Source organism: Garra rufa, chromosome 10 (assembly GCF_049309525.1).
Source record: "Garra rufa chromosome 10, GarRuf1.0, whole genome shotgun sequence".
Taxonomy (NCBI): domain Eukaryota; kingdom Metazoa; phylum Chordata; class Actinopteri; order Cypriniformes; family Cyprinidae; genus Garra; species Garra rufa.
The window spans coordinates 21,034,293-21,047,532 of record NC_133370.1 but is presented as its reverse complement, the minus strand read 5'-3'; the positions used below and the strand labels follow the sequence as shown (position 1 = coordinate 21,047,532).

Here is a 13,240-nt window from a genome sequence, read left to right as displayed (position 1 = left end):
TAAACATCCCTTTTCTTCTCTGTCTTTATCCCTCAGATGCTCCTTCATTCATGGTGTCCAGCTCCATCTGCCCTTGTTTGATGAGGCCAGTTAAACGGTAGGAGAGGAAATGGAAATTTGGGAAAAATCCAGGGGGACTAATATGTTGTGTGTCAACATCAAGGCTTGGTTCACAGTGTTGTCTCTATCTCAGGCAGTTGGACCCATGGTGCAGTGCCTGATAACGGGCCCCCATGACGCAACTCCATAATGAAGGCCATTTTGACCACTCATCCTGTGCTAAATGGCGGTATTACTGTGATGGACATCAGTGCAGGTTTTGTTTACACAGTGGTCAACGTGACCGCAGCACTAACATTTATTAGCTGGGAGGTCGTCCACATATTTTAATGCCAAATTTTGGATGAAAGCACCGAAAATGTGCCAAAAAATAAAAAAATTATGTATGTACTACCAGTCAAAAGTTTTTGAACGGTAAGAGTTTTAATATTTTTTTAAAGAATTCTCTAATTTAATCCAAAATATGGCAAAAATCAGTAATATTATGAAATATGTTTACTATATAAAATAACTGCTTCTGATTTGAATATATTAAATGAAAAAAATGTAATTTATTCCTTTGGTCAAAGCTATTCCAGTCTTCAATGTTACATGATCCACATGATCCAAAACAGTACATTTTTCAGGATTTTTTGATGAATAGAAGGATCCAAAGATCAGCATTTTGGTCTGATATGGTTTAAATTGATCAAAAGTGATGATAAAGACATTTATAATGTTGCAAAGTTCTTCTGAACTTTCTATTTATCAAAGAAACCTGAAAGAAAATCTACTTGGCTGTTTTTAACATAAAAATAATATATATTTTTTTTAAATAATTTTTTTAAAAGCAGCAAACCATAATATTAGAATGATTTCTGAAGGATCGTGTGACTGGAGTAATGATGCTAAAATTCAGCTTTGATATCCCAGGAATAAATTACATTTTAAAATATATTCAAATAGAAAACAGTTATTTTAAATAATACAAATATTTACATTTTTTACTGTTTTTGCTGTACTTTGGATCAAATAAATGCAGGTTTGGTAAGCAGAAAAGACTTCTTTAAAAAACATTAAAAATCTTTCTGACTGGTAGTGTGTATATATATTTTTTAGATGTGACGTTTTTTTTTCACCCAAGCCAATTAAATATTCAGATTTTAATGGAAACACAGATATTGCTGACATTTAAAATGTTCAAAATTGAATTCAAAAATTAATTGCTTTATCTAGATGACATACACATTTAAAAGTTTACTGTTTGCCAAATCATTTAAATGTTTCAAATTGTACAGATGTCAAGTGTGTCTATACAGTTACAAAAATATAAAACAACGGACAATTTGTCAGTTTAAATGTTTCAAGTAACTTAAAATATGTATTCTGTTCGAATTTCTTTTTTCAGGACTAATTAAACCCAAATTTAAATAACTTGAGGTTTGTTCAATGTGACATTACACCGAAGTGACAAAATGAGATACAATTGCATCATTAAACAAACGAGCCCTCAGGATTACAGCAAAAACACTAGCACAAGGACAAACCCTTAAACAGGACATCCATCAATCTAACAGGATCAATTTTCCAAAGGTCCCTGGATCAGGGATAAAGGAACGAGGGGTTAATCTCCAGAAATCATGTCCTTATTAATAACAATTTTTCAAATATCTAACGCCTGTGAAAGAGTAACTAAAAAACTAATCAAAACTGATGGCAGATTCGGCCAGCTTTTCCAAATGCAACTTTATAAAGTCTTGGTTGCTTTGAGTGTTAGCTTGTTTTTTGATCTACTAATATTTCTGGACACGTCGCGATTTCTTCATGGCCGCGATCAACAAATTATACGCCGCCACCGAATCATAAAATACCCCTTGCTTTGAACGTCAAACTTAGAAAGCAACAGCATCTGATATTTCTGGAACAATTCAATGTGCAATTACTGTTAATTTGTCCTGACGAAATCATGTGAAAGCACTTGTCTGCTGAACTTAACGCCGTATGAGAATATTCATGTCTTTGACTTTCCACACTTAGAAGATAATTATTGTTATTACCATCACGGTTGAGATCACTCCACAAGGACATGTCAAGACAGTTAAAATCCACACAAGCGGACGCACGCTACACAACAGAGCAAAACGCAAAATGTCTCGTTATCACCTTCAAAATGCTAATTAATTACGTCCTAGCGCATTTCCCGCCAAGAACACAATGTTTTATTTGTATAATTACTCCCCCTCTGCTGTCGTTTAGATTCATATATTTATAACCCGTGCGACTTTATTGATTTTACCATAAGGCTGCATCATTTCTGCACCATAAACAGATCCGGGCTTTCTAAACAGAACAACAGGGTTTAGTGTAAAACACAGCCGTGTTGACAGGATGTATGATTAGCTGTGCAGGGGTTGGAAAGGGCCGCTCGGCAGACATAAAAGACAAGCTTTTCCTTTCAGAAGCAAATAAAGGGACACAAAGTGGACATCACATTGAATCATGCTCACAGTCAGAGGTGGCGGCTCGCCGTGCCGTTGACCAATCTCACTCGCTCAGAGCGCACTTATAATCCTACAGGAAACCACTGGAGCCGATGTGACACATGCACTGGACACACACAAACACAAACCCTTTTATTTCACTCTTGGATGTGGTTAAGAGAGATATAAGAGGGCTGAAAATTCACTCTGCCACTTTTTTTTACTTATTCTAGCAGACTGTTATTCAAATAGAGATCAGAGTTATTCAAGGATGGCCCTCTGTATGAATACAGCCTCGACACCCTTTGCAAGACCTTAAAGCATTCGAGACAGCCATCTGATAAGGCAATTAGTGTAATATATTGTCTTGATTTGATTCATATTAGCCTCACTTGATTTACTGTGCACGGTCTGCAGAAGAGCTAAGATCCAGACAGCATGTCCCATGCCAGAGTTGATTTAAATGTCTTTCTATGGATGCTGGGAGTATATCCCAGAATACGGTGCGCCGTACTGGGGTTGTTGGCGCTGGGGCGGCACCATAAACGACCATCTTAAAGTGGCAGTTGATAATCTAAATTCAAAGTGACAGCAAAGAAGCGTCTCGTCAGATGTTTTTGCTCTTTTAACTCAGAGCCTGTGATGACGCTGTTGGAGTATGTGAGTTTTCTTTTTTGCGTTCGTAATCATTTGTATTTATCGTTAGATTATCACATCAAATAAATTGTGTTTAGATTTTAGGCATCCACAGGATGATGATAATGACAGCAAACTTTGTTTCTTATCCAACAGGGTTGACTCAGATTTACATTGCACTGTCATATTAATTATTTATGGAAGAGTGAATTTATGGCCCTGTCTGGGCAGGCTGCTAAATCTGAATGGCCAAATATTGAGATTTTAGCGCTATGCTTTTAAATCACCCCTTGATTTGTCTCTGCTTGTTTGTCAGCGGCTTTGCGCTTCAGGTCATGAGTGGCATTTGCTTGTGTGGCCCCTAATTGCGGAGTCCCAGTCAGACAGATGAGTGTTGAAGCCTGGCACAGAGAATAGAGTTGGTGTGTGTGTGTGTATGTGTGTGTGTGTGTGTGTGTGTGTGTGTGTGTGTGTGTGTGTGTGTGTGTGTGAGAGAGAGAGAGAGAGAGATGATAACACCCCTGATAAAAATTGTTACAAGTACAAGAACATGGAGTGCTACAGATTATAACTCAAGCTATGGATAGACTAACTGGATCCCTTCAGACTCTTCCGGAAGGGTATTATATTATATTATGCAATTTTGTTATATAAAACATAAAAAAGTATAGATACAGTCAAGTCAAAAGTTTACATACACCTTGCAGAATCTGCAAAATGTTAATTATTTTACCAAAATAAGGGGGTCACACAAAATGCATGTTATTTTTTTATTTAGTACTGACCTGAATGAGATATTTCATACACTTTTACATATTTACATACACTTGATTCTAAATACTGTTACTTGTATGATCCACATCTGTTTTTTGTGTGTTTAGTTATAGCTGTTCAGAGTCTCTTGTTTGTCCTGAACAGTTAAACTGCCTGCTGTCCTTCAGAAAGGTTTTTCAGGGCCCACAAATTCTTTAGTTTATTAGCATTTTTGTGTATTTGAACCCTTTCTAACAATGTCTTTTCACACTAAGGACAACTGAGGGACTCATATGAAACTATTACAGAAGGTTCAAAGACTCACTTGATGCTTCAGAAGGAAAAACGATGCATCGAGAGCCAGGGGTGTAAACTTTTGAACGGAATAAGTATGTGTGCGTTTTTCTTATTTTGTCTAAATATCTTTTTATTTTCATTTAGTAATGCCCTTTATAAGCTACAGAAGCTACTTACAATGTTTTCAGATGACAAAATAAGTTGAATTTACCCTGATCTTCAAATTCAAAAAGTTTTCACCCCCGGCTCTTTATGCATCGCTTTTCTTTCTGAAGCATCAGTGAGCGTTTGAACCTTCTGTAATAGTTGCATATGAGTCCCTCAGTTGTCCTCAGTGTGAAAAGATCTGTCATTGTTGGAAAGGGTTCAAATACACAAAAAACCTGAAAAACCAAAGAAGGGCAGTTTAACGGTTTAGGTCGAAAAAGAAACTCATGAACGACTATCGCTAAAAAATAATAATAATAAAATAAAATAATACATTCAGGTAACAAAACAGTATTAAGAATCAAGGGTATGACAACTTTTAAACAGGGTCATTTTTATAAATTCAAATATTATTTTCTCTTGTGGACTATATGTAAACATCTTTTATGTGAAATATCTTATTCAGGTCAGTACTAAATAAAAAATAACATGCAGTTTGTATGATCCCTCTTATTTTGGTCAAACAATTAACAGATTCTGCAAGACATATGTAAAATTCAACTGACTTCAACTGTATATGATGATAATATAATGTTATAATTTAAAATAAACAAACATGATTTTGAATAAATATTATTGGATAAATATTACTTGAGTTTCTGGTAACACTTTACTTAAAGTCTTTATGTATAATCTATAATGCATTTAGAAGTAGTTATAATGCATTAATTATGCCTTGTAATTGACCTTATCTCAGTCAATATATTAAAAACACTTATCAATTCATTGTTACACTATGCATTTTAAATTTGGTTATAATTATTTATGAGAAAAATATGATGTATTACAATAGACATTATAAATAATTATAATGCATTATATAGCATTTATAGTGCATTATACATAAAGGCTTTAAGTTAGTTTTTTTTTTACAAGAAAATACTATTTTAGTCTTTCTACTTCAAAATTTCATGATCAGTGTGATGTGTTATGATAAGTATGTAATTTATCAGTTAAAATTGTTTCACATTATTATATGTATATAAGTATATAAACTTGCTGTCTTTTTTTTAATAAACTGTCATCTAAATTAGTGACATTTTTTTCGTTTTTTCATTGACAATCAGCGCAACGTCACTTATTTCCTTCTTTGAATGGCTAGACCGAACGTTCAGTTTCTTAACAACGCTGGGCTGTATCATTTCCCAACTAATGGAGCAGCAAATGGGATAACAAGGCCCTCTAGATTTGTAGGCTGTCTCTGAAATTAGCACATTTACGAGCTCTGTCTAAATTAAACAAATCATTGATTTTATGTAGGCGAGTTATAGCACCATATTCTAGAGCGGAGTCTCTGAGAAACTTGAGAGCAATCGGGTTTCCCTGGTTGTGTTGTCTCACTTTCCCTTCATTCCTGATGCTGTTTCCTGTTAAGAGAGAAGAGGAACAATCTCTCACCCCCCCCCCCCCCCCAGGTACTCGATGCCACGCCACCAAGAGGAAACAAAGCCTCCGCTCCTCAAACGAGCGAAAGCTGCGTGTCCCCCTGTTGGAGTGTGACACACGCCGGGCCCTGCCTTTAGTTAAATATGAAAGCGCCAGGCACGTGTGCGTGTGTGTGTGTGTGCGTGCGTATTTGGAGAGAGTGACTGCCAGGACTCACAGAATCAGCTGCAGAACCATTTTTAGAGCTCTCGTTTCCCCTTCTCTTCCCGTCGCCTTTGATCATGTAGCACTGTCTACAGTAAGAATGCTTACGTGCTCGCTCTCCCCCTCTGTCTTTCACTCTCTCTGTTCTTTTGTGTGTATTTGTGCATGTGTGTATAGAGTCGTCGCAACAGATCCATTGAGAGTGATGGGTGTCCTCGGGTTCAGATTCAGATAAGAAGAGAGGCCTTGTGTAATTCTGTTTTTTTTAAAAAGCCAAGCGGCCTGAATCAGCTTCCGTGCTGGGGTGAATCTTCTTCTTGACACCTAGAGTACAGGAAACGGTTGAGAAAAAAAGTGAAAGAGTGTTTTATTGCAGGAATCTCAGTATGACATACTCATCTGCCATTTCTATCTTGTCTCTAATTCTCTGGTTTTCTTTTCAGACTCTACGACGGATACAGGGATCATTCCATCTCATTTGTGAATCCTATTTATACTCGTATCTGCTGAAAAATGTTTAAAGGGATAGTTTGTCTAAAAAATTAAAACAAAAAAGAAGATATTTTGAGTAATGGACAGTATCTTCTTTTATGTTTGGCAGAAGAAATTCATACAGGTTTGGAACAACATAAGGGTGAGTAAATAATAACAGAATTTTCATATTTGGATGAACTATCCCGTTAAATTTCATATCAGGCTAGGTATAACAGCTCATTTCTGAAACATATTTATACGTGTATGTATTGAAGAGTGTTTAAAGAAGTAGCTCACTCTAAAAAAAAAATAAAATAAAAAAGGTAATAAATACAGATTTGGAACGACATGAGGGTGAGTGAATGAAGACAGGATTTTCATTTTTGTGTGAACTGTCCCTTTAAATTTGACTGTGTATAACATCTAATTTCAGACTGGGTATAAAAGCTGCTTGTATCTACAAAAAAAGTGTTTAAAGGGGTAGTTCACCCCAAAAAATGAAATTAAAAAATATATTTTGATAAATGTTTTAATTTTTTTTTGTTTATACAATTAAAGTAATAAACATTGGACCTCAGTGTTCTTTAAAATATCTTATTTTGTGTTTCACAGAAGTCAGTCATAGGTTTGGAAAGACATGAGGGCGAGTGAATGATGACAGAATATTCATTTTTGGGTGAATTATTCCTTTAAATGTCATATCAGACTGGGTATAAAGGCTAATTTCTGATTAATATTTATGCCTGTATCTACTGAAATGTTTTTAAAGGAGTAGTTCACCCAAAAAATGAAATAAAAAATGTATTTTGACAAATGTCTCAGTGTTTTTGTTCATACAATGAAAGTAATAAACATTGGACCTCAGTGTTCTTTAAAATATCTTATGTTGTGTTTCACAGAAGTCAGTCATATAAGTTTGGAAAAGACATGAGGGTGAATAAATGAAGACAGAAGTTTCATTTTTTGGGTGAACTATCCATTTCATTTTAATATTAGACTGGGTATAACATCTTATTTCTGATTCCTATTCTACTATCTACTGAAAAGTGTTTAAAGGGGTAGTTCACTCAAAAAAATAAAATAAAAAGGTATTTTAAAAATGTCTCAATGTTAAAATTAAATTAAAGTAAACAACATTTGACCTCAGTGTTCTTTAAAATATCTTATTTTGTGTTTCACAAAAGTCAGTCACTCAGACATATAGGTTTGGAATGGCATGAAGGTGAGTAAATGATGGCAGAATTTTCATTTTTAGACTGGGTATAACATCTAATTTCTGAACCTTATTACTTGTATCTACTGAAAAGTTGATTTCGCATCAGACTGGGTATAACTTCTAATTTCTGAATCCTATTACTTGTATCTATTAAAAAGTGTTTAAAGGGGTAGTTCACTCAAAAAATGTAAATAAAAAGGTATTCTGAAAAATGTCTCCTCTTCCTAAAATACCTTATTTTGTGTTTCACAGAAGAAAGTCATACATACAGGTTTGGAACAGTATGAGGGTGAGTAAATGATGACAGAATTTTCATTTTTAGAGAACTATCCCTTTAAATTTCATATCAGACTGGGTATAACATCTCATTTCTGAACCCTATTACTTGTATCTACTGAAAAGTGTTTAAAGGGGTAGTTCACCCCCAAAAAATTTTAATATAAAAGGTATTTTGAAAAATGTCTCAATGTTTTTGTTCATACATTGAAAGTTAAAAACATCATACCTCAACATTAGTTAAAATATCTTTTGTGTTTTACAGATGTAAGTCAGTCATACAAGTATGGAACGACATGAAGGTGAGTAAATGATGACAGAAGTTTAATTTTCGGCTGAACTATCCCTTTAATTTTCATATCAGACTGGGTGTAACATGTTTGTTTTTGTCAGATGGTTCTGATTGGTTTTCATTCATATTGTGTCAGTCATTTCTACAGCAGCCCCATTTAGCTTGTCCGTTACATGTCCATACGTCTTTTTTGTCCTGTCCTTTTTTAAAAATAATTTATTTAAAAAAAGTAATCTACTAGCGGAGACAGGCTCAGTGACAACGGCGCAATCTTAGGTTACAGTGCAGGAATACAGCATTTAATTTACCAGCTCTTAGCATGAGCACTTCCAAGTGCTAAGTGACAGAAATGAATAGCCATCTGAAGCACATGGCTGACATATGCTAATGAGGAGTCTGTGCTGAGGCTCCATTGTGCGGGACATCTCGCTATAGGTCCTCTGGTACCCGTTTCACTGCAACCACAGTTGTAAAGGTTATAATTAAGACCTGACTGGTGTGTTGAAGAGATGTCTCTGTTATTACTGCAGCCATCCTGCCTCAACACAGGTCCCTCAATTATCACTGTGCTCTGCATTAAAGGGACATGTGAGAAGTCGAAATCACTCAACATAAGTGAACGTGTGACGTTTAACTTCCCTTTCAAACGGTGATGATTTTTACTCCTCTTCTGCATTCACAAAGACGTGGCAAGAATGACAAACGAGACCTGAAAGCAATAAAAAGAGCAGTTATCAGGACAGATTAACAACATGAAGTATATTTTAAAACAAAGACTTGATTTAACTGTTAAGTTCAAACTTTTTCCGCAGGATTCCTCTCTATCGTAAAGAGAAAGCAGATCATTTACACTCAGTTGAAGCTCTCTGGCTACCTCAACTTTTATATAGACTGAAGTGTAGATTTATAAATGTCCCAGCTTTGCTTGTAATGGATTCAATCAAGTCATAGTAATATGTTTTGTTATTTGATACAGTCCAGAGAGAATGTAAAATAATTTCAATCGAATCAAGGGGCTCTGGAAATGGAGGAGAGGATTTGTGCTTAAGCCTGGTAAAAAGAGCTGTCATCAAAGCACTTCACCAATCCACACCAGTCCATTTAGAGACATGTTAAGAGACTGAGGCCTGAAATTTGATTTTGAATGGAAAGGGACCTTGGACATGGATGGGCTTTTTCCTCCTCTGTTTCACTGATGCTTTAACGGAGGTCATTAGCAATACAAGAGAGTGCTAATGTAATGCAGTAATGCACATATGTATGGCTACTGCCCTCCCATCACCCCAACATTGCACTCCCTCCTATTACTCTGGCTTGGGAACACACAACAAACTTGTTCTACTGACTTCTTATAATATAAAATGAAATAAAAAATTGCTTTTATATACAAAGCAAAGCATTTGTAAACTTGCGCTTTATATTGAGCTGAAACTAAGTGTAATTCCAGCTCCGACCAGAAGGTGGATTTCTGCGTGGTGTCGAATCATAAGAGTTACTGTTTGGACATATTTACCAAGAAACTGTCATTTGGTTTAAGTAAAGGTGTAGAAATAACATAATTTAAGTTCATATATGTTCGCTTTCATTTTGTTTAATATAACAAAGCATAAACGCGTAAAACGCATGTTTTCCGCTTTTTGCAGATTTCTCAAGAGGATTTCCTCTTACTTATTCAACTTCAATAGCAGGTATGTGCACAAACAAACAACAAGTAGACTAGAATTACTATACAACACCTATATGCAACTTACATAGACTAAAAACAGCTTAAGATAAACTCGGGAGCAACCCGGCGCGCGCAATGGGACGCTGCACACTTACCTATTTCTGTAAAGACCTGGCGCATTGTTGAAACATCTTTTGTTTTGCCGTGGACTTCATTTTCCAGGTCTTCTAAATGGTGAAGAGAGACGATAATTCATTCCGTGCTCACAAAACAGCCCATGAGATCCCCCACGGGAGCGTGGAGAAGGGGGGTCAGGGTCCTCGGCGAGCGAGGAGGAGAGAATGAATGTCAGTCAATGAGCGAACCTGGCGCTGAGCGGCAGCACTGCACCTCCAACACTGTTTCCACCTCAGAGCAAACCTCTGTCTATCGTCTCTACTTTGCTACTGAACGCAGACTCGTTCTCATCGGTACATGCAACTGATACAACTCTCAACGCACGACACGACCCGGGAAACTCTGTCTCACGCACGGCGAGCGTCTCACGTTCTTTCCTCGAGGTGCGACTCTACTTTGCTTCGCGGTGATCTTCGCTCGGCTGTTTCGAAAAGTTTCAGTTGTGGGGATAAAAGGACAGCTAAACCTTCCAAGGGATTTTTTTAAACAACGTAAGTGCTTTGAATGTCTTGACACAGATTGTTTTTATGATCCCGTGGGAACGCGTGTAATGTTTCTGTGGAGAAATCTAGTTTAATGAGTGACCCCGAGCCTGATTTAACGCAGCCTAACGTGGCTTGCTCCGGGATAGCACGGCATTTGTTATTGTTGTTGTTTGCTTTTTGTTGCGTGGAAATTGAGTTAAGGTGATGATGCGCAAATTATTATTTCATATCAATAGATCTCCTATCAGATAATGTTTCACTCGCGCGTAATGGCTTGATTGCGGCAATAATTTTAGTGACTCTTTATGGAGCACCTTCGCTTTTATTGTGGAAGAGTTAGTGAACTCCTAAAACATTTCAGCGGCTAACTTTGACTTTAACATCAATTCCTAGTATTAAAGTTTGCTGAAATTGCGCATTTGACCTCTGACTTAAATGCCATAAGTCTGAGAATGTGTGAAACACTTATTACTCACATATTATTAACAAATAAATTATGACTCTAAACAATCTTGTTCATCACGGCTTAGTGTTTCAAAAACGCCGGTTCACATAAACTCCCATTTAATACTTACATTCTTGCACAAGCGCTTTCTAGTGTCGTGGGAAATTAGGCAGGTCATTGAAATACTAGTGTTTTTGGTTGATGGAACTGAAAGGGAACTTGTTATAATGATAGGCTACCCGTGATGATGTACGCGTGTCTGCGGCCACCCACGAGTGTAACATGCTTGTTGGTGATGTTCAGTGGGTTAACCTTTAATATCTAAACGTTATCTGTAACTAAACCAGCTTCTTGTGTAGTTCAGTTACGCTCCCAACTAATTTGTGACTGGTAGTGGACGTGAGAACTGCTCCAGTGAGTGAAGATTTTACTATTCCATTTATAGTCCTCTCCATTTATAGTCTGTAATCAGAGCGGGAATTAATGCGCTTGAGACCAATGTTGCGGATAATTTATATTTTGTTCTCAAGCCACAATAGACTGTTGGCCTGCGTTACACTATCTTTATTTTTCTCTTAAGTGCGCATGTGTGTTAATTGAAAAAGAAATGTTTAGTTTTAAATTAATCTGACAACAGTGGTTGTTAAATAAGAAAACTATAGGCCTGCTCGGAGCAGTTAGTTGGATAGCACTTATAACCGGATCGAATCCGTGCAGTACGGAAACAAGGTGCAAGGAAACACCTGTTTACTATGGGTCACTACCATTTACACAACACATACGGGAGTTTTTCCGCTGTGCTCGTGAGTTGTTAATAGAATTTCCAAGGAAAATTCTGCATGGGCAAAGCTCTCAGACTAAGACTTATTATCTACGCCTTATTATTTTAGTTTATACTCTCTACAGTGTTATAAAAAAAACAGTCGCGTTGCTTACTCAGATTTTTTGATTATTTACATTTTGCAATAATTTGAATAATACTACTAACGCATTATTTTTAGTCTATTTAATCAGTTTTAACAACAACAAAAAATAAATATTAGAAATATAAAAAACAACAAAAAACACTTGTCTTCAATTCTGCAACTTAAAGGAACATTTTTGCGTAATAGTGTGTTTACAGTTATAGGTTTATTTAGGCTAATCTATTTAATATTTTCAGTGTTAGGATAGAGCTACATATCTAAACAGCCTGTAATTTTCCTTACAGGCTTTTTCTTCCTCACAGTCACATCAATTATTTATATTTAGGGTGACAGAATACATTCGTTGTTAAGTAAATAGCCTCATTCATTTAACATATTTCCTTTGAGAATTTTCATTTGTAAGAGGGAGTTTATTAGCTCATTATGTTATTCCAGTATTATTTAACGGCCTTGTGCAGTAAATATGAAACTAAATGGCATTTTACAAATGTGTAAACTGACTCAAATTATTATTTATAACTTAATATTTTAGATTTACAACAACAACAAAAATTATACATTCAGTGACTTTATTCGTTGTTTATTTTAAGTTTTTCTAGAGGACAGGAACCCGCTTTTTTACGCGCTTTCATTCAGACTGGCCGAATCATTTTTCACGATTACACGCTTAATTTGCTCGATATTTAATTGTAGGCTTTTAGTCATGAATCTTTATTATTACACACACTTAATATTTTAAATGGTCGTGTTGATGATTACATATATAGTTAAATGTAAAAAAAAAAAAAAATCAAATTTATGTTTTTGAATCTCGGAAATGGCACTATAATGAAATTTAAAAAAGTGTCTTTTAAGATAAGTGTGTTAATTGATATTTGTACTGGAGCGAGTAGGGCCAAAATCACTTGAGAATGTTAAATTAGATTATATGATAAATGGACAGTGAGATACGGAGTCTTGAAAAGTGTTCAGTGCTCATTTTAATTATTTTTTTAAAATTCATTTTCATTCTAATTATACATGGAGGATTATGCAAATTATTTGTAGAAACATTTCGATTTCTTAAATAACGTAAATTTTATTTGTATGTTTTAATCCGATTTATTAAAATGATTAATAAAAGCAAATTAAACAAACGTAATCACTGCACCCTGTTGCGCTCCTGCATGCAAAACTTAAGCATCGCATTTCCATTCATTCAGGCTCACAAACGTGTGAGTTTGTTACTTTATTTAATTATTTTATTTTCGCACCGAATTATTTAACACAGTTCTGTATGGG

At 35.6% G+C, this 13,240-nt stretch overlaps 1 protein-coding gene across 7 annotated transcripts in view; it reads left to right on the top strand.

Annotated features, from left to right (window-relative positions):
- The first annotated feature begins 10,297 nt into the window (after positions 1-10,297).
- rnf220a (ring finger protein 220a) overlaps positions 10,298-13,240 on the top strand; it is a 138,960-nt gene continuing 136,017 nt past the window's right edge. For all 7 annotated transcript variants that reach the window (XM_073848581.1, XM_073848579.1, XM_073848580.1 and 4 more), the window contains exon 1: positions 10,298-10,594. The gene's annotated coding sequence lies outside the window, so the exon portion shown is untranslated. The remainder of the gene's footprint in view (positions 10,595-13,240) is intronic.